At 51.6% G+C, this 21,937-nt stretch overlaps 1 protein-coding gene across 3 annotated transcripts in view; it reads left to right on the plus strand.

The window, feature by feature from the left end:
* Positions 1-21,937, plus strand: part of card11 (caspase recruitment domain family, member 11) — a 367,235-nt gene that overhangs the window by 63,707 nt on the left and 281,591 nt on the right. The gene's annotated exons all lie outside the window — the stretch shown is intronic.

Here is a 21,937-nt window from a genome sequence, read left to right on the forward strand (position 1 = left end):
CTGGGTGGGACCAGGCGGCGTGGGCGGGCTCCGGGGTCCTGTGGGGAGCGCGGGGCGATCTGATCCCGGGGGGGGGGGTGACCCACGGTGGCCTTGCCCGCGATCGGGGCCCACCGATCCGCGGGCGGGCCTGTGCCGTGGGGGCACTCTTTCCCTTCCGCCTCCGCCATGGTCTCCACCATGACGGAGGCGGAAGAGACTCTCCCCACTGCGCATGCGTGGGAAACTGTCGGCGGCCGTTGATGCTCCCGCGCATGCGCCGCATTTCCGCGCCAGCTGGCGGGGCAACAAACGCCATTTCCGCCAGCTGGCGGGGCAGAAATCCCTCCGGCGCCGTCCTAGCCCCTCAATGTTGGGGCTCGGCCCCCAATGATGCGGAGCATTCCGCACCTTTGGGCCGACGCGATGCCCGTCTGATTGGTGCCGTTTTTGGCGCCAGTCGGCGGACATCGCGCCGTTGGGGGAGAATTTCGCCCCCGGAGTCTCCTCCTGCATTCCCGGTCCGTGAGGTCCTGGTATGACTGCCGGGGCCGGTACACACTAGGTGTCCTCGGGTGCCTCCGTTGCCGTGGGACCGCGACATCCTCCTCCCCCTCCTCGTCCTGTCAGTCAGGTGTCCCTCCAGCCTGGTCGGCTGCCGCCTGCCCCTCTGCGGTAGCCTGCGCCGCCTCTCTGGCAAGCTCCTCATCCTCCTCCTCATCCAGGGCAACATGGACATTAGCGGCTGCCGCCACGGTAGCCAACATCGCTGGCTGACCGGAAAACATGACGGCCTGTGCCGGGGGGGGGGGGGGGACGACATGTCATCATTGCCCATACCCCCTCTCTCCCCACCCACCCCCCCCCCCCCCCCCACCCCCCAGCCAGGTGGCATGGACCGCATGGGTGGTCCGACTGTTGGAGGCTGGCACCTGACCAGGTGGACCAACTCACTTGCCCTTGCACCCCCCCCTCCCCGGCACGGACCCCGTCTCCCTCCCCGGCATGGAGTCCCGTTCCCCCTCCCCGGCACGGACCCCCCGTCCCCCTCCCCGGCACGGACCCCCCGTCCCCCTCCCTGGCAGCCATCCTCCCGTCCCCGGCACTCACCCTCCCCTCCCGGCACTCCCCCGGAGCCCAGCCCACTCTCACCCCCCCCCCCCCACCCCCCACCCCCGCCGCAGCACACACACAACCCTACACACACCTCTCCCCCACACATTCAGACTGCGGCCACGCCATCACCTCTCCAGCGGCCAACCCCCCAGGCCGTCACCCACCTCCACGCTGGTCGGCGTCAACCTTGAGCACTGGTTGACGCGGATTGAAAGGTGTTTTGATTCGGCGGGACTTCGGCCCATCCGGAAGGGAGAATATCGGCAGGCCCAAAATCCATTGGCTCGCGCACACCCGTGCTATTCTCCGAAGCGTGCGGCGCGATTGACGCCCCGCCGACTTTTCTCCCTTCGGAGAATTCGGCGGGCAGCGGGGTCAGAATTCACGACGGCCCACGGCGATTCTCCGACCCGGTGGGGGGTCGGAGAATCTCGCCCCAGATCTGCACCAGACCCAATCCCGGAAGCTCAGAAGATCCAGATACTCTACTCGCGGCTGAGCTCCAACGTCTTTCCTCTTTTCCAGGACGCGCCGAACTACGACAAAGCCATGGCGCTGCTGAAAGAGAATTACATCCAGCAGACGAACATGCTCTTTGCTCTCGTACTCTCTACTCACAGTCAACACCCTGGTGAGTCCGCAGAAGATTTCTGGTGTGCTTTAATTCCTCTGGTCAGAGACTGTGACTGTCAGGCCGTCTCGGCCATGGAACATTTGAAGCTCCTCATGCGGGACGCCTTCGTTACGGGAATAGGGTCAGATCTCCTATGCCAGCGACTTTTAGAGGGGGCCACGCTCGACCTCGCAGCATAAAAAAAACTGGCGCTATCGATGACCCTGTCCTTGCGCAATATTCAGGCCTACACCCCCAGCCGCGCGGCCCACCACTCCTACACATCGTAGACTCAGCCGACGGCCGCCCCACCGGGAGCCTCACCCAGTCTATACGCCTGTGCCACGCGCCAGCCAGCCAACCCCGGGGGCCCCCGATGTTACTTCTGCGGGCAACAGAAACACCCTCGCCAAAGCTGCCCGGCCCGCACCGCCCTTTGCAAGGCCTGCGGCAAGAAGGGGCACTTCGCTGCGGTGTGCCAGGCCCGCTCAGTCGCCGCTATTGCCACGACCCCCCTCGTGTACGGACAATGGGCGCTGCCATCTTCACCTCCCCGGACCACGTGCGGCCAGTGGGCGCCGCCATCTTTTACACCCCCGCCACGTGCGGCCCGTGGACGCCGCCATCTTGTCCACCCCAAGATCATCAGGTGCCGCCATCTTGTCTTCGCCACGGCACATGGGCACCACCATTGTTTCAGGACCCGTGCCGCCCGGGCACCCCATCGTTCGACACCAGCGACGACCAGCCACGACTCGCCTCTGGCACGATCGACCACTCTCGCCCGCACAATTTAGCCACCGCCTCGACAAGCGTGAAGATCGATGAGCACGAGACCTCTTGCCTGCTGGACTCCAGGCGCACCGAAAGCTTCATCCATCCAGATACATTAAGGTGCTGTTCCCTTGCGGTACACCCCGCCAATCAAAGAATCTCCCTGGCCTCTGGATCCCACTCTGTATAGTCACACTCACGGTCCAGAGCGTAGAATTCAACGGCTTCTGCCTCTATGTCCTCCCCAACCTCTGCGCTGCCCTGCTACTCGGCCTGGACCTCCAGTGTAACCTCCAGAGTCTAACCTTGAAATTCAGCAGGCCCCTACCACCCTTTACTGTGTGCGGCGACCCTAAAGGTTGACCCACCTTCCCTATTCGCAAACCTAACCCCAGATTGCAAACCCGTCACCCCCAGGAGCAGACGGTACAGCACCCAGGACAGGACCTTCATCAGGTCCGAGGTCCAGCGGTTGCTTCGGGAGGGCATTATCGAGGCCAGCAACAGCCCCTGGAGAGCCCAAGTAGTAGTGGTGAAAACTGGGGAGAAACACAGAATGGTCATGGACTACAGCCAGACAATCAGTAGGTACACGCAGCTCGACGCGTACCCCCTCCCACGCATATCTGATATGGTCAATCAGATTGCACAGTACCGGGTCTTCTCAACTGTAGACCTCAAATCCGCCTACCACCAGCTCCCCATCCATAAGGCGGACCGCCCATACACTGCCTTCGAGGCAGATGGCCGCCTCTACCATTTCCTCAGGGTTCCCTTCAGCGTCACCAACAGGGTCTCGGTCTTTCAAAGGGAGATGGACCGAATGGTCGACCGGTACGAGTTGCGGGCCACCTTCCTGTACCTCGACAATGTCACCATCTGCGGCCACGATCAGCAGGACCACGATGCCAACCTTGTCAAATTTCTCCACACCGCCACTTTCCTAAACCTCACCTATAACAATGAGAAGTGCGTATTCAGCACGAGCCGCTTAGCCATCCTCGGCTACGTGGTCCAGAACGGAGTTATGGGGCCCGATCCCGACCGCAAGCACCCCCTCATGGAGTTCCCCACTGCCCCAAGGCCCTCAAACGCTTCCTGGGGTTCTTTTATGCGAAGTGGGTCCCAAACTAAGCGGACAAGGCCCGGCCACTCATCCAGTCCACCCTTTTCCTCCTGACGGCCGAGGCTCAACATGCCATGAACCGTATTCGGCAGGGCCGCGATGCACGCAGGAGACGAGACGCTGCCCTTTCAAGTGGAGAGCGACGCATCTGACGACGCCCTAGCCGCCACGCTCAATCAGGCAGGCAGGCCCGTGGCATTCTTTTCCCGCACCCTTCATGCCTCCGAAATTCGGCACTCCTCCGTCGAAAAAGAGGCCCAAGCCATCGTTGAAGCTGTGCGGCATTGGAGGCATTACATGGCCAGCAGGAGATTCACTCTCCTCACTGACCAATGGTCGGTACCTTCATGTTCAATAACACACACTGGGATCAGTTCAAAAATGATAAAATCTTGAGGTGGAGGATCGAGCTCTCCATCTACAACTACGAGATTTTGTATCACCCCGGCAAGCTCAACGAGCCCCCAGATGCCCTATCCCGAGGTACATGTGCCAGCGTACAGGTGGCCCGACTCCAGACTCTGCACGATAACCTTTGACACCCGGGAGTCACACGATTGTACCATTTCATAAAGGCCCGCAATCTGCCCCTCCGTCGAGGAAGTCAGGGCAATCACCAGGGACTGCCAGGTCTGTGCAGAGTGCAAACCGCACTTCTACCAGCCGGACCGCGCGCACCTGGTGAAGGCCTCCCGCTCCTTTGAACGTCTCAGTGTGGATTTCAAAGGGCCCCTCCACTCCACCGACCGGAACACTTATTTCCTCAGTGTGGTCGATGAATACTCCAGATTCCCCTTCGCCATCCCATGCCCCGATATGACGTCTGCCACCGTCATCAAAACCCTCAACACCATCTTCAATCGGTTCGGCTTCCCCGCCTACATCCACAGTGACAGGGGATCCTCATTCATGAGTGATGAGCTGCATCAGTTCCTGCTCAGCAGGGGTATCGTCTCCAGCAGGACGACCAGCTACAACCCCCGGGTAAACGGCAGGTGGAGCGGGAGAACGGGACGGTCTGGAGGGCCGTCCAACTGACCCTATGATCCAGAAATCTCCTGGCTTCCCGCTGGCAGGAGGTCCTCCCCTATGCACTGCACTCCATTCGGTCGCTACTATACACTGCCACTAACGACGCACCCCATGAACGTCTCTTTGCCTTCCCCAGGAAGTCCACATCCGTGGTGTTGCTCCCGACTTGGCTCGCAGCTACAGGACCCGTACTCCTCCGTAGGCACGTCCGACTCCACAAGGCGGACCCGTTGGTTGAAAGGGTGCAGTTACTCCACGCTAACCCCCAGTATGCCTACGTAGCGTACCCCGACAGCCGCCAGGATACTGTCGCCCTCAGGGACCTGGCACCAGCAGGTTCCACACACACACACCCCTCCGGCCCGGCTCCACCCCCCGCTCTCCCGGCGCACCCAGCAGCAACCCCCCAGGACCATCCGTCCTCATACTGCCCACGCCCGAGGATGAAGAGGATTTCGGCACGGTCCTGGAGTCACCGAGGACCAGACCAACACCGGAATCGCTGCCACCACTGCACCGCTCCCAACGCCACATCTAGCCCTCGGACCGGCTAAATCTATAATTGGTTCGGGACTATCAAACCACCTTGTACTGGACTTCAGAAATAATTTTTTTTTTTCGCTTCTGTATATTAAACTTGCTCTGTATATAGTTCTCCACCACCCCTGCCGGACTCAATTTTAACAGGGGGTGATAGTGGTAATCACCCCTGTTTATATTAGGAGTTGTGTGGTAAGGCCCTGTACTATAGGTACGGGGGTAGTCCCTGCCTGCTGGCTCCGCCCAATAGGCGGAGTATAAATATGTGTGCTCCCTATACAGCAGCCATTTCGCCAGCTGCTACAGCAGGCCACACATCTTAGAGTAATAAAGCCTCAGTTGTATTCAACTCTCGTCTCTGTGCAATTGATCGTGCATCAGATACCGAGCGAGGATGTTGTCAATGCCAGCTTGAAGATCCACGTTGGAGGATGTCGTTGAATAAACCTGCTGCACCAGGTTTTGCTTTCTGCAGGCATGCATGCCCAGTAGGGATGCCCTGTCCGGCTTGACAATTTCAAACCGTAGCTGTGCATGGGTGCTCCGATTGGAGACAAGTAGATGGTAGGACCTCATGCCATGATGGCATTACCGTTATAGTCCAGGAGCTGGCAGGCTGCTGAAAGGACCTTGGGGGGGCTTCTTGATGCGTTTGACGTCTGCCTGTGAGAGGAGGTTGACAGAAGCACCTGTGTCCAGCTTGAACTGGACGGAGCAGCGGTTGACCTGCATCACCGCACGCCATTCGTCCTCCGAATCCACAGCGAGGATGGACTGAATGCGAGATGAGTTAGGTGTGGCATGTTCACGTGTAGTACTGATGTCCACTTGGTAGGCGGACTCCAGGCACTTGTCCTCTGGATCCGTTGTACTGCCAGGATCAGAATCCTGTAATCGTCGTTGCACATTCTGGACGCGCCGTCGTCTGAATTGGGAGCGCTGGCCACTGACTGGTGGTGCTGACCTGCATAAGGCTGCATAGTGTCCAGGCTTCCCGCAGTTTAAACATCGCCTGCCTCTTGCAGGGCAGTGTCCCTTTAAGTGGGTGTAGCCACAGTTCGGGCACGTCATGACGTCGGCGTCGTGACGCAGTGTACGTCGTCGCACATGCGCAGTGCGGTCAGCAGACGTCTGCACCTGTGCAGTGTGGGTGTCGGCCGCTTCGTTATCCCGTTCGCATCGCGCATGCATGGGGCTCCGGGAAAAGCGCGTGAGATGGCCGCTGTCTTCTATGCTGAAGCGTTGCATCCGGGAGATGACCTGCACACTCACTGCCTCGTGGGAGGCAAGTTTCTCATTTTCAGCCAATTTGTATTGGGAATACCGATTTTTTTTTTTTTTTTTTTTTTTTTTTTTTTTTTGTGTGCTCATGCACTGTGCATGTTTCAATTGCGACTGGCAGGGTCATATGCTTGATTTTTAAAAGCTGCTCTCTCAGAGGATCAGAGTGAACTCCAAACACGATTTGATCTCTGATCATGGAGTCAGCAATATCACCAAAGTTGCAGAACGGCGTTAGCAGGCGGAGGCTAGTTAAGAAGGCATTGAAAGATTCATCTTTACCTTGAAAACATTGTTTGAATATGTAGCGCTCGAAGATTTCATTGGTGTGCACTTCACAGTGACTATCGAAGTTGTCCAGGATGGTCTGAAACTTTGTCTTGTCCTGGCCTTCGGTGAAGTTAAACGAGTTGAAGAGTTTGATGGCTTGATCACCTGCTGTTGAGAGGAGAAGGACTATCTTTCTTGCATCCGACGCACCCTCGAGGTCTGAGGCTTCGATGTACAGCAGAAACCTTTGCTTGAATATCCGCCAGTTGGCACCGAGATTGCCGGAGGTCCTGAGCTGGTGAGGAGGCTGAATCTTCTCCATGGTGTCGGGATACATTAGCTGGTCGTCACAGAACGGACTGAGGTAAGCCACCTTAAATTAGTAGTCTCCTGGTATCATGTTGTGTTAAGTACACTGGTATAACACTGGCTGCAACTGGATCAGAAAGATACTCCAGACCTTGAAGTTAGTTCAATCAGGTTTATTGAACTGTTAGCACAGTTCTCCGTGAGTTCGACTCTCTGCTAACTTAAGTGTGGTTACTCTTTCTGACTGAACCCGACTAGCTCCTAGCCACGTGGTGGAGGTGTGAGATTGTAACAACACCCGTGACTGACTCTCTAGATGTTCATCAGTGGAAAGAGGCAGAGTGTGAGTGCCTCGTGTCTTTTATAGTCAGATCCCACCCCTGAGTGTCCTGCCTGCTTATTGGTCATGTCCTGTTCTCTGTGTCCATTAGCTGCTTGTCTGTATATCATTATGTGTGTGTCCGCATATCATGACCGAAACCCCCGACCTAATGTTTCAGATAATTGTTTTTAAAAGGAACCGTAAGTTTTCACTTTCTCCCTGGTCCATTGTGAAAGCGTCTCTACTCGTTCAAGCTGCAAGTGCAGCTTTTGAATTTAAATGACTGAGGGTTTTTGCATTAAACTGATACACATCTATTTTGTGCTGTGGGGCTGCAGGAAGGAGGGAAATATTCTTGTCAGTAAGCTGTTCAGTGAAAGGTAATTATTAGTCGTGGAATAATATTTTTGTTTTTCTTGCATGAGTACTTCAATCATTTATTTCCCTTGCCAGCCATTGTTCCTCCTTGTATGTCTTCTCAGCTCCCCAGGATATTCAATAAGGTAATTGCAGTCAAGGTACAGCGAACAGATCAAAGTGGGTGAAGAAGATGTTTGCTAAGGTACTTTATTGTAACAACCAAGTACTCACTGTGAGATTTCCCTGTAATTAGCTCCAAAAATAAGAAATTTAAATCCTAACAGCACAAGAACATTCACAGTGCTCCAATTATGGCCCAACGAATGGTAACTTACGGGTCCGATCTTTGCAAGTCCTGCAAGACCTTTCCCCTCCCCATTTCTGTAACCTCCTCTGGTCTGGGTTAATTGGAGGAGCGCGGAGATCTTGGTAGGCGGTGGGTCTTACAAGATCTCTCACCAAGATCTCTGTGCTCCTCCAGTTATGGCTTCTTGCCCATTTCGGATTATCATCGCCCCACCATTGGTGCAATTCTTTAAACGCCATAAACTCTGGAATTCCCTCCCTAAACCTGAGTGGTCCTGTACCTTTTTCTCCTCCTATAACTCACTTAGAAAAACCTACCAATCCTAATATCACTTTGTGGTTCGGTGTCAAATTCACCGTGTGAATAATACTGTGATGTGATGCACGTTGGGTGTTTTATTGTATTAAAGATGCTGTGTAAATGAAATTTCTTACTGTTGTTGAATCTACTGTTGGCTTTATTAGTGTCACAAGTAGGCTTACATTAACACTGCAATGAAGTTACTGTGAAAATCCCCTAGTCGCCACACTCCAGCGCCTGTTCGGATACACTGAGGGAGAATTCAGAATGTTCAATTAAGCATGTCTTTCGGGACTTGTGGGAGGAAACCAGAGCACCGAGAGGAAACCCTATGATGAGACGCATACCTATGATGATGGACAGAAAATTGGCCAGCTCAATAGTTGTTTTGGCAGAAGCTTGGGAAGTCTCATAATTACCGTTACCCAAAAGATGGTGTGAATGGAGTGGATGAAAAGCAGCATGAATGATTTGGCTTGACATTGTTCCATGCCAAATGCCACAAATCCCTATACTTTATTATAAGCCAATTTTGCAGAGGGACCTCAACATGCTTGGCCAATCATTTATGCAGGCAAAGAGCCTCCCATTTAATTCATTCACCAGATGTTGGCAGCTTTGTCAAGGCCAGCATTTATTGCTGAATCATATCTGCCATCTTGATACACTGCAGTCCCTTCATTGCTGCTAGGGAGAGATTTCCAAGATTTTGAAACCGCAACAATGAAGGAACTGTGAAATATTTTGAAATTTAGATGGTGAGACTCGGCAAGGAACTTGCAGATGGTGGTGTTCCCATATATCTACAGCCCTGGTTCTCCTAGGTGGTAGAGCTCATGAGTCTGGAAGATGCTGTCAAAGAAGTTTTGGCGATTTGCTGCAGTGCATTTTGGGGATGCACAATGTTGGTTTCAGATGATGGTAAATTTCAAATAATTATTCTATTTCCCAATATAATGATGGTACACTTCCATCTGACAATGTGAGCATGCTCCTTCCCCATATTGAGAACGTGGCAGTCAAGTAGCACTTAAAATATGGGCACAGGGCACTCCAATGTCCAGTTCTACTAATGCAGCCTTAGTAGATTGCATCCCCCAATTTACTGCTGTTAAATGTTAAGCTTCAGGATTATACATTGATACATTTCGGATGAAGTGCTTCTGAGCACTTTTGAGGCTGTGTTGAGGCTGCTCATTCCCCCTTGTCTGTCTGGGTTTCCTCCATATGCTCACATTTCCTCCCGGATGCCCAAAGATGTGTCGGTTAGGTGGGGTTACAAGGATCGGATGGGGGAGTGGGCTTGGTAATGTGCTCTTTCAGAGGGTCGGTGCAGACTCAATGGACTGAATGACCTCCTTTGTGCATTGTAGGGATTTTATGGTTTTATTGTTTAAGGAAACTCAGCAACGTAACTTGCAATGAATGAAAAGCTAATGCATTGAGAAAGTCATCAAAGCAGTTTTTAGAGTTGGAGTGGGTGAAAGATAACGGTGACAAAATATCCTTGGGATGATACATTGGGGGTATTTTGAGCCTGCACCAACAATTGTGGGATCACCACGGGTGGAAAATTGGGAGAGATTTTCCATGCCCCTCAACGGTGATGCCACGAGGTTCATGCTCAGAAAGGATGAGAACCTCTTTTGAATGTTTTTGCATGCATTTGAATACAATTAGCCAGCCCCTCTGCCACGTGATTCCCACCTCACTAAATAAAATTGATGAGCTTTACAACTGGTTTTGAAAAACTATGTTCAGCCAAGAAGATCTCCCCCCCCCCCCCCCCCCCCCCCCCGGCACATAGGTAAGCCTAGCCTCTGGGGGGGGAGAGGCACCTGGCCACTGCCCCTGGCGCAAGTTGGTATGCCATGCAGTGCCAACATGTGCCCGGGGGCAGTGACAGGGGTGGGCCCTCTGGCCAGCCCCATGGGAAAGGTTCCCCTTCTGTGTACTGGGGAGGGCAGCTGGAGAGCTACATGCTGGTTTTTAGTCAGAGTCAGACATTTTGAAAAGCTATGGTTAGATTCCGCCCATTCTTATCGAGCTTTGAGTGGGAAATCCACCGGGCACAGAAACACTAGAGACACAGTGTCACGCTGAAATGGTCAACAAACCAAGTTCTGCTCAGGGCCAACTTGTAAGAACTCCCTCCCGAATAGCACTGTGGGTGTACTTACACCACAGGGGCTGCAGGCGTTCAAGAAGGCAGCTCACCACCACCTTCTCAAGGGCAATTAGGATGGGCCATAAATGCCGGCTTAGCCAGCGAAGCTCACATCCCAAAGAATGAAAATGAAAGCCATCAGTCTTGCTGTTTGGGTACTTGCAGTCCCTGCTGGAAACACAAACAAACAAATCTAAACAAACAACCTTGACCCCCAGCATTTATGGCTATGCCTTTGGCTATCTAGGTCTTGAGCTCAGGGGTTCCCTTCCTAAACTTTCATGAGTCGCTTCCATCCTGTTAAGAAAATGCTTAAAATCTCTCTTGTTGGCCAATCTCTTGAAGACCATTCTGATGTCATCTTTCTTTGGTGTTTGAAGTTATCAGATTGCACACTTGTGGGCATTTTGTTACATTGAAGGTGCTGCATAAATGCAAGCTGTTGTTTGTTATTGACTGTGTCAAATCACCCGACAGGTTACACTTCAGGCGGCCAAAGGGCTTATGTTTTATTGATGCATCTCGGAATGCTCCTTAGAGAAGGAAATCTGTCATCCTTACCTGGTCAAGCCCATACATAACTCCAGTCCCACAGCAATGTGGTTGGCTCTCAATTGACTGTCTAAAGTGGTCAATTAAGTCAGTGGGTTTGCGCAGTTAGGTGATGGGCAATCATTGCCAGCCTTGCCACAAATACCCACATCCTTAGAGCTGATGGTAAAAAAAACTCGCCAGCAACCTCACATGTTCCGAGGACATTGAGGATGCTGGCTGAACTCGAGAACACAGTCAACATGAAGGGATTAAGATAATAGACTGAGATATTTAGTTTATTGAGAAGTCTCCCACATTATTTTAAGATCAGAAAAGGGGAAGTGGAGGGGACTCCTCCCTGTCCCTCAAATTTAGACTCTGCAGCTGCGACTTCGGTGGTTGTTCCTGTAATTCTTGTGCCACTGGGGTAAACCTCAGCCAATCGCACCACTCTTATTCTTCTCGCTCTGCTAACCCTCGAGGTGCTATTGCCTTTTGCACCAAAGTAAGAAAAATAGATAAAAGAATTACAGAATCGCCATGTTTGTACGCAATTCTGTGGATGGCGTGGGTATGCCTTGAAATAATTAAAATTTCTGTCAAAAAGCTAGCACTGCAGTCTTCTTATGTCAGTCCAAATGGGATAAAAGCTTTCATGATATAGATAGGTGTTTATTGAAAAGGTGGTTGTATCGCATGTCTATGATCAGTGTGTTCAGAATGCAGGGCCATTACAAAATTGAAGAGAGAGTGCAAAAGCTAAACAGCGAATGTTTGCTTGTTTTCAAAAAGAAAAATATCTCTTTATGATCTTATATGCTGCAAGTTCCTTGGTGGTTTGTGGTTTTGCTATTAACAGAATGCATAGACAGGGCATGTGGCAGTCTGTTTCCGTTCTGGCACAGATAGATAAGAGCTGCTCCTGGTCCATTTTGTACCCAGGTGTAGTTATAGTGCACTGTGACAAGCCAAGGGTTACAATATTCTGCTGGAGTGAAAGGTCCCGTTGTTGCCCATTTTTACCGCTTCAAAGTTCATGAGAATCATGTCAATTTGTCTGGATATTTCTTGGTATAAATGTTGTATCCGTGTTGAAATCTGTCATATCTTCACAAGTCTGCCATGTAGTGTAATACCCACATCGCTAGAGTTTTTGAATGTTCGCTGAGGCGACCCTATATTTGCCTGAAAGTTTCATCTAAGCATGCTTTTAAAATGTTCCTTCAAACAACATTAAACACCCATCAAAGTAATATTTGGGGATAGGTCTAATTTTGTGGGCAGTAATGCAATAAATGCTTCAAAATTGTAGTACAGAGGATAATACAGCATAGACTTAATGTGTCTATGCTGGCTCTTTGAAAGAGACACCATTACACCATTAGTCACATAGTCACAAACTACCGCCCCTGACTCAGTTGTTCCCCATGTCTGTCCCGTTTGAAAGTTTCTGTTGAAGTTGCCTTTTTAAATTCATTCATAGGATCGGTACATGGCTGACTAGGCCAGTATTTTATTACCTGTCCTTAATTGCCCTTGAGAAGGTGGTGGTGAGCTGCCTTCTTGAACCGCTGCAGTCCATGTGTTCTGGTACACTCACAGTGCTGTTAGGGAGGGCATTCCAGGATTTTTACCCAACGACAGTGAAGGAACAGTGATATATTTCCAAGTTAGGATGATTAATGGCTCGGGAGGGAACTTCCAGGGGCTGGTAAACTTAGTGTCTGCTGCCCTTGTGTTTCTCAGGTGAGGCAGTAGCGTAATGATTTCATAGAATTTACAGTGCAGAAGGAGGCCATTCGGCCCATCGAGTCTGCACCGGCTCTTGGTAAGAGCACCCTACCCAAGGTCCACACCTCCACCCTATCCCCATAACCCAGTAACCCCACCCAACACTAAGGGCAATTTTGGACACTAAGGGCAATTTATCATGGCCGATCCACCTAACCTGCACATTTTTGGACTGTGGGAGGAAACCGGAGCACCCGGAGGAAACCCACGCACACACGGGGAGGATGTGCAGACTCCGCACAGACAGTGACCCAAGCCGGAATCGAACCTGGGACCCTGGAGCTGTGAAGCAATTGTGCTATCCACAATGCTACCGTGCTGCCCCGTGATATTGTCACTGACAAGTAATCCAGGGTAATGCTGTGGGGACGCAGGTTCAAATTCCAACAAGCGGAGGGTGAAATGTGAATTCAATAAACCTAATTAAAAGTCAAATGATGGCCATGTCCCTATGGCCATTGTCGACTATTGTAAAAATCCATCTGGTTCACTAATGTCCTTTAGGGAGGAACTCTGCTGGTCTACATGTGACTCCAGATACACAGCAATGTGGTTGACTCTTTCGGGCAGTGCATTCCAGATCAGAAGACAAATCGCATCCCGCCGGAATTGGGGTGGGACGCAGCTGGCAGATCCTGCGAGAGAATTCAGAATGTCCAAATCACCTAACAAGCACGTCTTTCGGGACTTGTGTGAGGAAACCTGAGCACCTGGAGGAAACCCATGCAGACACAGGGAGAACGTGCAGACTCCACACAGACAGTGACCCAAACTGGGTATTGAACCCGGGTCGCAGGCGCTGTGAAGTATAAGTGCTAACCACTGTGTTACCATGCCGCCCGGGCCTTGGCGTTCGTTACGCCTCGCAGGATCTAACCAGATCTTGTGAGACATTGCGATCTAGGTCATGCCCACAATGGGGTGCCCAGGTGGCACTGCCAGCCTGGCAGGGACACTGGCAGGCTGGCATTTTTCCTGTGCTGGGGATTGGTGCCTAGCTGGTGTGTAGCGGGCCAGGGACTTCCGAGGATCCCCTTGTAGGTGAGTTGGGGCATTGGGGTGTGTTGCTAACTTTTGGTTGGCTCTTAGTTCGTTGCCCGTTGGGTCTTTACTGAATTTGCTCTGTTTCTATAACCTTTGCTCTAGAGTCGCCAGGTATCTTTATGATACCACCACGAGGTTCAAGTTCAAGTACTGATCAATAACTCAACACACCAATTAGTAAGATTCAAATCAAAACACATTTATTATACACAGTAAATCACTACTCCTGCATGAACTCTACTTTCTAGACTATTCTCGATCACTAAAAGGCCTATACTTAGCTTCGGAATTGGCCCACCAGGTCAGGGGAACAAATGGCCTTTCGTTCGATCTGAGTCTGCAGGATTCAAAGCTGGTACGGACTGGTAGCTAGGAGCGCCTATCTCGTAGCGTGCGTTGGCTGGAGACTTACTTGGTTGGTGCGGCAGCTTGGGCAGTTCACTCTCAAGGGTTGATTCGCTGCTGAGTGACCCTGCCAAGCAGGACGATTTGAACTTGGGGGCTCTACTTTATAGTCCCCAGGGGCTTCCCGCCGTTCGGGGCGGACCCCGCACCTGGTTCCAAGTGATTGGACTACATTCCGATCACTTGGATCGATTTCTCCAATACTGGAGCCGTTCCCTGATCGCTGGGCGGTCCCTTAGTGTCCGTTGGCCTTCCTTTGTCTTGGCTCCTGCTGGCGCCGAGGAGTCTGGCATGGCCTTATTCACCTTAAATGTTCCCATTGTACCCGGGGATCATTCATTAGTATGCAGATGGCTGTGAGTTTCAGTGCTGTCTGGGCTTTTGCAAGTTCTAATACATAGGATTTCTGCACTTGCTAGTTTTTGCCTGTGTTGACTGAATTTCCCTGCAGCCTTTATGGATCTCCATTTTAAGTCGGGAAGTGGCCAACCCAGGTGCCTACAGGTGGGTGGGGGGGGTGTAGGCTCTGCACATCGGAACTCCTCAGGGCAGGAAATGACGCTAACTGCCGCCTCGGAGGGGAGTTCCCCACCGGAGCCTGAAATAGCAACAGAATGCCGTTAGATGGAGCACCGGGAACAACCTAGCTAATCCCGCCCAGAACGGACTCTGATTTTTTTCCTGGTTAGATCACGTCCCATATATTTGCAACCTTGACTTTTTTGAGAACAAAAGAAAGACGGGCAGAAAGCAAAACATAGCATACTGAGAGAAGTATAGAGGACACCTTGGAGTGATGTCCATAGACCCCTGAAGCCAGCATGGTTCTCGAGAGACGGTATAGAGGACATACATAGGGACGTTGCCAGGAATGGAGAGGTTTAGCCATGAGGAAAGATCGGAAAGGCTGGCGTTGGAACAGAGCATGTTGAGGAGAGATTTAATTGAGCTGTATAAGATTTTGAGGTGTCTAGGTGGAGTGGATGGGAAGGACCTATTCGCATTAGCAGCAAGGTCAATAACCAAGGGACATAGATGAAAATAGTTGGCAGAATTTTTAGAGGGGGATTGGTAAGATTTGTTTTTCACCCAGAAGGTACTGGGCTTCTGGAATTCACAGCCTGGAAGGGCAATTGAGACAGAAGGCATCATTGCATTCAAGAAACAATTGCACATTCACTTGAAGAGCTGTAACATACAGGGTTACAGGTCAAGAGTTGGTAAGTAGGATAAACTATATTTTTGGCTGCCACAGCCATGCTGGGTCATGTATTCTGTATGTTTCTTTTATATTGGTGAGATGGAACTACTGGCACGCCCCTCTGGTGTGGATGGAGTGTCTGAATGCACCTGATTTCGACTCTTTCTATTTTGTTCCTTTTTCACCAGCGGGCCTGAGTTCTGGTGCTAGCCGTGATGTTATGGTGGCTCGAACATGAACAACTTAAGGAAGCATTTTTCTGATTTATTTGAGAGCTCACATCCACAGCGAAGAGCTGATAAACAATGATTTACGCCGCTGCCTTCCTTGGACCACGTTTATTTGAGAGAAATGATAGCACTCCATGAACTGCCCCATAACTGTGGTGATAATTGAAAGTATCTCACAATTAAAGCCACCTTAAACAGGGAGTCTCATATTGATTTTGCTCTGTTGCTGTCACAGTATAACTGCTGCGAATACTAAACATCCCTTTTTTTTACAGACTTTGTCTGCCACTTGAAAACAGCTGACAGTCATTCTTGGTCTTGAAGGTTACGGGTTCAGGCCCCACTCCAGAAACCTGTGCACAGAATGTAGGTTGACAACTCAGTGCCGCACTGAGGGAGGAGGTCTTTTGAATGAGATATTAAACCTGTCTATGTTCACTAGTGGATGTAAGGCACTAAATTGCCACATATATGCCACGATCAGGGAATGCAGAGGTTTACCTGATTGATTCCTGGAATGACAGGACTGATGTATGAGGAGAGATTGAATTGGTTAGGATTGTATTTGCTGGAGTTCAGTACAATGAGGTGGGGGGAATCTCATAGAAACCTATAAAATTCTACCCGGACTATGCATGGTAAATGCAGAAAGGATGTTCCCGATGGTGGGGGTGTCCAAAATCAGGGGTCACAGTCTGAGCATATGGGATGAGGAGAAATCACTTCACCCAGAGAGTGGTCGGTATGTGGAATTTGCTACCACAGAAAGCAGTTGATGCCAAAACATTGTATGTTTTCAAGAAGGAATTAGAGATAGCACTTGAGGCAAAGGGGATAAAAGGATATTGGGGGGAAAGCATGATCAGACTATTGAGTTGAATGATCGGCCACGATCATAATGAATGGCGGAACAGGCTTGAAGGGCCAAATGGCCTCCTCCTCGTATTTGCTATCATTCCATATTGGGGATGCTTCTGGGATTACACAAATTGCATTGAAGTAGCTCAATATGTTGGAGAGACAATGGACAGTTGAGTGAAAGGACATGATGTGGCTTGACCTACGCCATTAAAATGGACCTATAAAGCAGGCAAGAATGAACTGTACATAGATGAGCCATAGAGTATATCAGCTGACAGGTAAAGCTAGAACTGTATAAAACATGAGTTAAACCACAGTTAGTGTTCTGCGTAAGAGTTCTGTTGACCACAATGCAGGGAGTATGTCATCGCAAGAGAGAGGGTATAGAGGAAATTCATGGGAATGTTACTGGGAATGAAGAGGTTTAGCAGTGATGAAAGATTGGACAGGCTGGTGTCGGAACAGGTCATACTGAAGGGAGATTTAATTGAACTGGATAAAACTTTGAGGAGCCCAGATAAAGTGGAAAGGAAGAAACCTATTCCCACTAGCAGAGAGGTCAATAATCAAGGGGCATAGGCTGAAAATAATTGGTAGAAGGATTAGAGGGGGATTGAGAAGATGTTTTTGGAGCTGGAAGGCAGTGGGGATCTGGAACTCTCTGCCTGAGAGTTGAGACAGGGCGATTGAGACAGAAGTCATCTTTGCATTGTCAGATGCTGCCTGACCTGCTGAAATTGTCCAGCTTTATTTTTGTTCTTATTTCATATATTCAGCATCTGAAGTATTTTGCTTTCGTTTTCATCATGATGTCTGTTCTGAACTTTTCAAACTCTTATCTGGGCAGTAGGTGTCTATCGTTGTGTTGCATTTGCCAAAGTATTATTTCCAATACTTTATCTGTCAGCTCGCTTTGTACCACACAGCCATCAAATGTTCTCCAAATGTGCTGCTGCTCAGGTTGTATGTCATTCTTTAAGCCCTGTTTTGTAAAGGCCCCGAAGAATCCAGCACGAGTTTTAAGGATACAAAATAATAAAGTTTATTTACTATAACAATATATACATAGTAGTAGCAGTAACTTCCCTTGCTACCTTCTCCTTCCTCCTGGTTCCTGGAATGGCCAGCTTATTTATAGTAGGAGTTTCTCCGCCCCCCTCATTGGGGAAGTTCATACTCCCATAGGATTGTGGGATAATCATTAGTCCCCAGCCAATCGTCAGTAGGCAGGTTATAACATCCCTCCCCCCCAAAGTCCAAGGAATCCACCGTAGGCCCTGGCGAAGGAAGGCGTCGAACTCGTTTGGCCGCAGGCCGGACGCCATTTGCACGCGGCGCTGGATCAGGCGGCGTATAACGAGACGGAGACCGGCGCTTCCGTGATGAACGGCGCGGTTGTACATCCACGGCCTGTGGACCCGAGGATTCCCCCTCTGATTCATCCTGTGTCTCCATCTCGGAGTCAGAGTCTGCTGCCTCCGTCATGTCAGCGTCTCTGTCCCCATTCGGTCCCGTCATGACCTGCGCAGGCTTTGAGTGAGGCACCAGTGGAAGATTTGGAGGACTACCTTCCCTTGTTTCTGGTCTTTGCCGCTGTTGAACTGAGCTCCGGGGGCGGGGAATCTTTTGCGGGGATGATCTTCTGGACCGGACGTGGTCTACATGTTTTCGCTGGAGACGACCCTGGGCTTGCACTTGGTACGATATAGGGCCCGTTTGGCGAAAGATTACCCCAGGAACCCATTGGGCACCACCAGCAAAATTCCGCATGAATACTGGGTCACCGGGCGCAAACTGCCGAATCGGACGATGCTGAGACAATCCCGGTCCCTGCCGTTCTTGTGTGCGGCGTACTTTTGCGCCAATGTCCGGGAAGACCATACTAAGGCGGGTGCGAAGTCTCCGGCCCATTAGGAGTTCTGCGGGAGCTACCCCAGTCACTGTATGGGGGGTGGTCCTGTACGTAAACAAAAACCGAGCCAGTCTCGTGTCCATTGATCCGGAAGACTGCTTCTTTAGGCCTCTTTTGAATGTTTGCACTGCACGCTCTGCCAATCCATTTGAAGCCGGGTGGTAAGGGGCAGTGCGGATATGGCGGATGCCGTTCATTTTTGTAAACCTAGCAAACTCCTGACTCGTGAATGGAGTGCCATTATCCGTGACCAGCACCTCGGGGAGGCCATGCGTGCTAAATGATAAACGCATTTTTTCAATTGTTGCGCAGGACGTTGTCCCCTGCATCTTATGCACGTCCAGCCATTTGGACTGGGCGTCAATTAGTAGGAGGAACATGGATCCCTGAAAAGGGCCTGCGAAATCTGCATGTAAGCGTGCCCAAGGCCGCCCTGGCCATTCCCAGTGATGTAGGGGCGCGGCCGGCGGAAGCTTCTGATGCTCCTGGCAAATGGAGCAATTTTGGGCCACCTTCTCAATGTCGGTGTCGAGGCCTGACCACCAGACATAACTCCGCGCCAACATTTTCATCTTGGTCACGCCCGGATGCCCATTGTGCAAGTCTGATAATATCAGCTCCTGGCCTTTTTCCGGGACAACCACACGCGTCCCCCACAAGAGGATGCCGTCTTCCACGCTGAACTCTGAAAGCTTGGAGGAAAATGCCCGCAACTCGCCTGGGAGCTGTCTATGCTGCCCACCATACAGGACTATGTGCCGAACCTTTGACAGGACTGGCTCCGTCTGGGTCCACTCACGGATCTGTGATGCCGTGACAGGCAAGGTGTCCATAAAATTTAGGGTTGCGACCACCTCACCGGTCGTGGGGGTCGACATGGGGCCGGTCGATAAAGGCAATCGGCTCAGTGCGTCGGCATTTGCTATCTGCGTACCTGGTTTGTGCTCCAGAGAATACTCATATGCAGCAAGCAACAAAGCCCAGCGCTGGATCCGTGCAGAAGCAATGGGCGGTATCGGCTTATCCTCTCTGAAGAGTCCCAGCAGGGGCTTATGATCAGTCACGATAGTGAAATGGCGGCCGTACACATACTGGTGGAAGCGTTTCACCGCGAAAACCACTGCCAGGCCCTCCTTCTCGATTTGCGCGTACTTCTTCTCCGCTGCAGTCAATGTGCGGGAGGCGAAAGCTATCGGTCGCTCGGCCCCGTTCTCCATCTTGTGGGACAGGACAGCCCCAATACCATACGGGGATGCATCACATGTGACGAGCAAAGGCTTTCCCGGATCATAGTGGGTTAGTAACCCAGACGACGACAATTGTTGCTTTACCCGCCGGAAAGCGGTTTCTTGCGGCTGACCCCAAACCCAGGTGTGATTTTTCTTTAGCAGCAGGTGTAAGGGGGCCAGCGTAGTTGCCAGATTGGGGAGGAACTTCCCGTAATAGTTTACGAGACCGAGAAAAGAACGAAGATGCGAAGTGTCAGTCGGGGTGGGGGCATGTTGAATTGCACGCACCTTCTCTGCGACGGGGTGCAGACCCTCGCGGTCCACCCGATAACCTAGGTAGACTACTTCTTTTGCCTGAAATACGCACTTTGTGTGACGTAAACGGACTCCAGCCTCCGAAAGGCGTCTAAGGACAGCCTCCAGATTTTCCAAATGCTCTTGCTCCGACGTCCCTGTAATCAACACGTCATCTAGGTAGACAGCCACACGTGGTAAACCTCTCAAAATGCCCTCCATAACACGTTGAAAAATTGCGCAGGCAGAGGATACTCCAAAGGGCAACCGTGTATATTCATACAGGCCCCGGTGTGTGTTAATTGTTACATATGGTCGGGAGGCAGGGTCCAGCTCCAACTGCAGGTAGGCGTGACTCATATCTAATTTTGTGAATGAGAGTCCGCCTGCAAGTTTCGCGTAGAGATCCTCTATGCGAGGCATTGGGTATCGGTCGAGTCGGGAAACTGTATTCACTGTAAGTTTATAGTCGCCACACAAGCGAACTGTGGCATCTGGCTTCATTACTGGCACAATTGGTGCTGCCCAGTCAGCAAAACGGACGGGCCTGATAATACCCAAACTCTCCAAACGAGTGAGCTCCCCTTCTACCTTCTCGAGCAAGGCGTAAGGCACCGGGCGCGCCCGGAAATAGCGCGGCATGGCTCCTGGTTCGACTTGGATACGGGCTACGGCCCCTTTTATTTTCCCCAAACCAGGCTAGAATACATCTGGGTATTGCCCTAGCACCTCAGTCAACCCTCCAGAAACTGTTTGGAGGATGTGCTGCCATTGCAACCGCAAATGGCGCAACCAGTCCCGACCCAACAGGCTGGGCCCATGGCCACGCACTACGATAAGTGGGAAACGCCCCTCCTGGCGTCCATAGACAACAGGGGTCATTGTAGTTCCTGCAATGTCCAGTGGTTCCCCCGTGTAGGTGGCCAACCTGGCCTGAGAGTCAGTTAGTGTAAGGGTCTGTATACCCTGCTTGATGCGGTCGAATGTCCTCTGGGCGATCACGGAGACCGCTGCGCCAGTATCCAACTCCATCTCCAGCGGGTGGCCATTGACCCGTACTGTCACCTTAATGGGGGCCACACGGGGAGCTGCCACACAATGCAGCTGCAGGCAGTCGTCCTCCGTCTCCACGTCCTCAGGAGTGGTCGCCGCAGGTTCATCCACATGGAAGGTACGGCCTCTGGGCTGGTCCCAGTTACGGCCCCTGGGCTGGTCCCAGTTTCGGTCGGAACGACGGCGCCTCTGGCGTCCCCAGGACCGCCGTCCGCGACGGGGTCGGCGCCTACAAGTCTGACACGGACATGGCTCCTCATCCATTGGCTCTGGAGAAGGCTCCCTTCGGGGAGGAATGTCCGATGGCCACTGTCGTCGGTCTGGTCGTTGCCTCGCCCAAGGTACCGCAGGAGTGCGGGGGGACGTTTTTGGGCGGAAAGGGTTTCGCCCCAAGGCATGCACTTCCATTCCCTGTAGCTCCTGTACTCCTCGCTCTGCGCTCTCTCGGGACAAGACTATTTGTATTGCCTGTTGAAAAGTCAATGTTGGCTCCGCTAACAACTTTCTCTGGGTGGCCGCATTGTTAATACCGCAAACCAAACGGTCGCGTAACATTTCTGACAAGGTCTCACCATAGTCACAGTATTCCGCAATCCCGCGTAGCCTGGATAAAAAATCGGCAAGGGATTCTCCAGGGGTCCTCTCAGCGGTATTAAACCGGTAACGCTGGACTATCGTGGACAGGGTTGGGTTAAAGTGTTGCCCCACTATATTCACAAGTTCGTCAAACGTTTTGGTGTCCGGCGCAGCTGGGTACGTAAGGCTCCTAATCACCCCAAACGTATGCGGCCCGCAGGCGGTGAGCAATATGACCACCTGGCGCTCGTTTTCAGTGATATTGTTTGCCCGGAAATAGTAACGCATCCGTTGCGTGTACTGGTTCCAGC

This window comes from Scyliorhinus torazame, chromosome 17, assembly GCF_047496885.1.
Source record: "Scyliorhinus torazame isolate Kashiwa2021f chromosome 17, sScyTor2.1, whole genome shotgun sequence".
In the NCBI taxonomy this organism is placed as follows: Eukaryota; Metazoa; Chordata; class Chondrichthyes; order Carcharhiniformes; family Scyliorhinidae; genus Scyliorhinus; species Scyliorhinus torazame.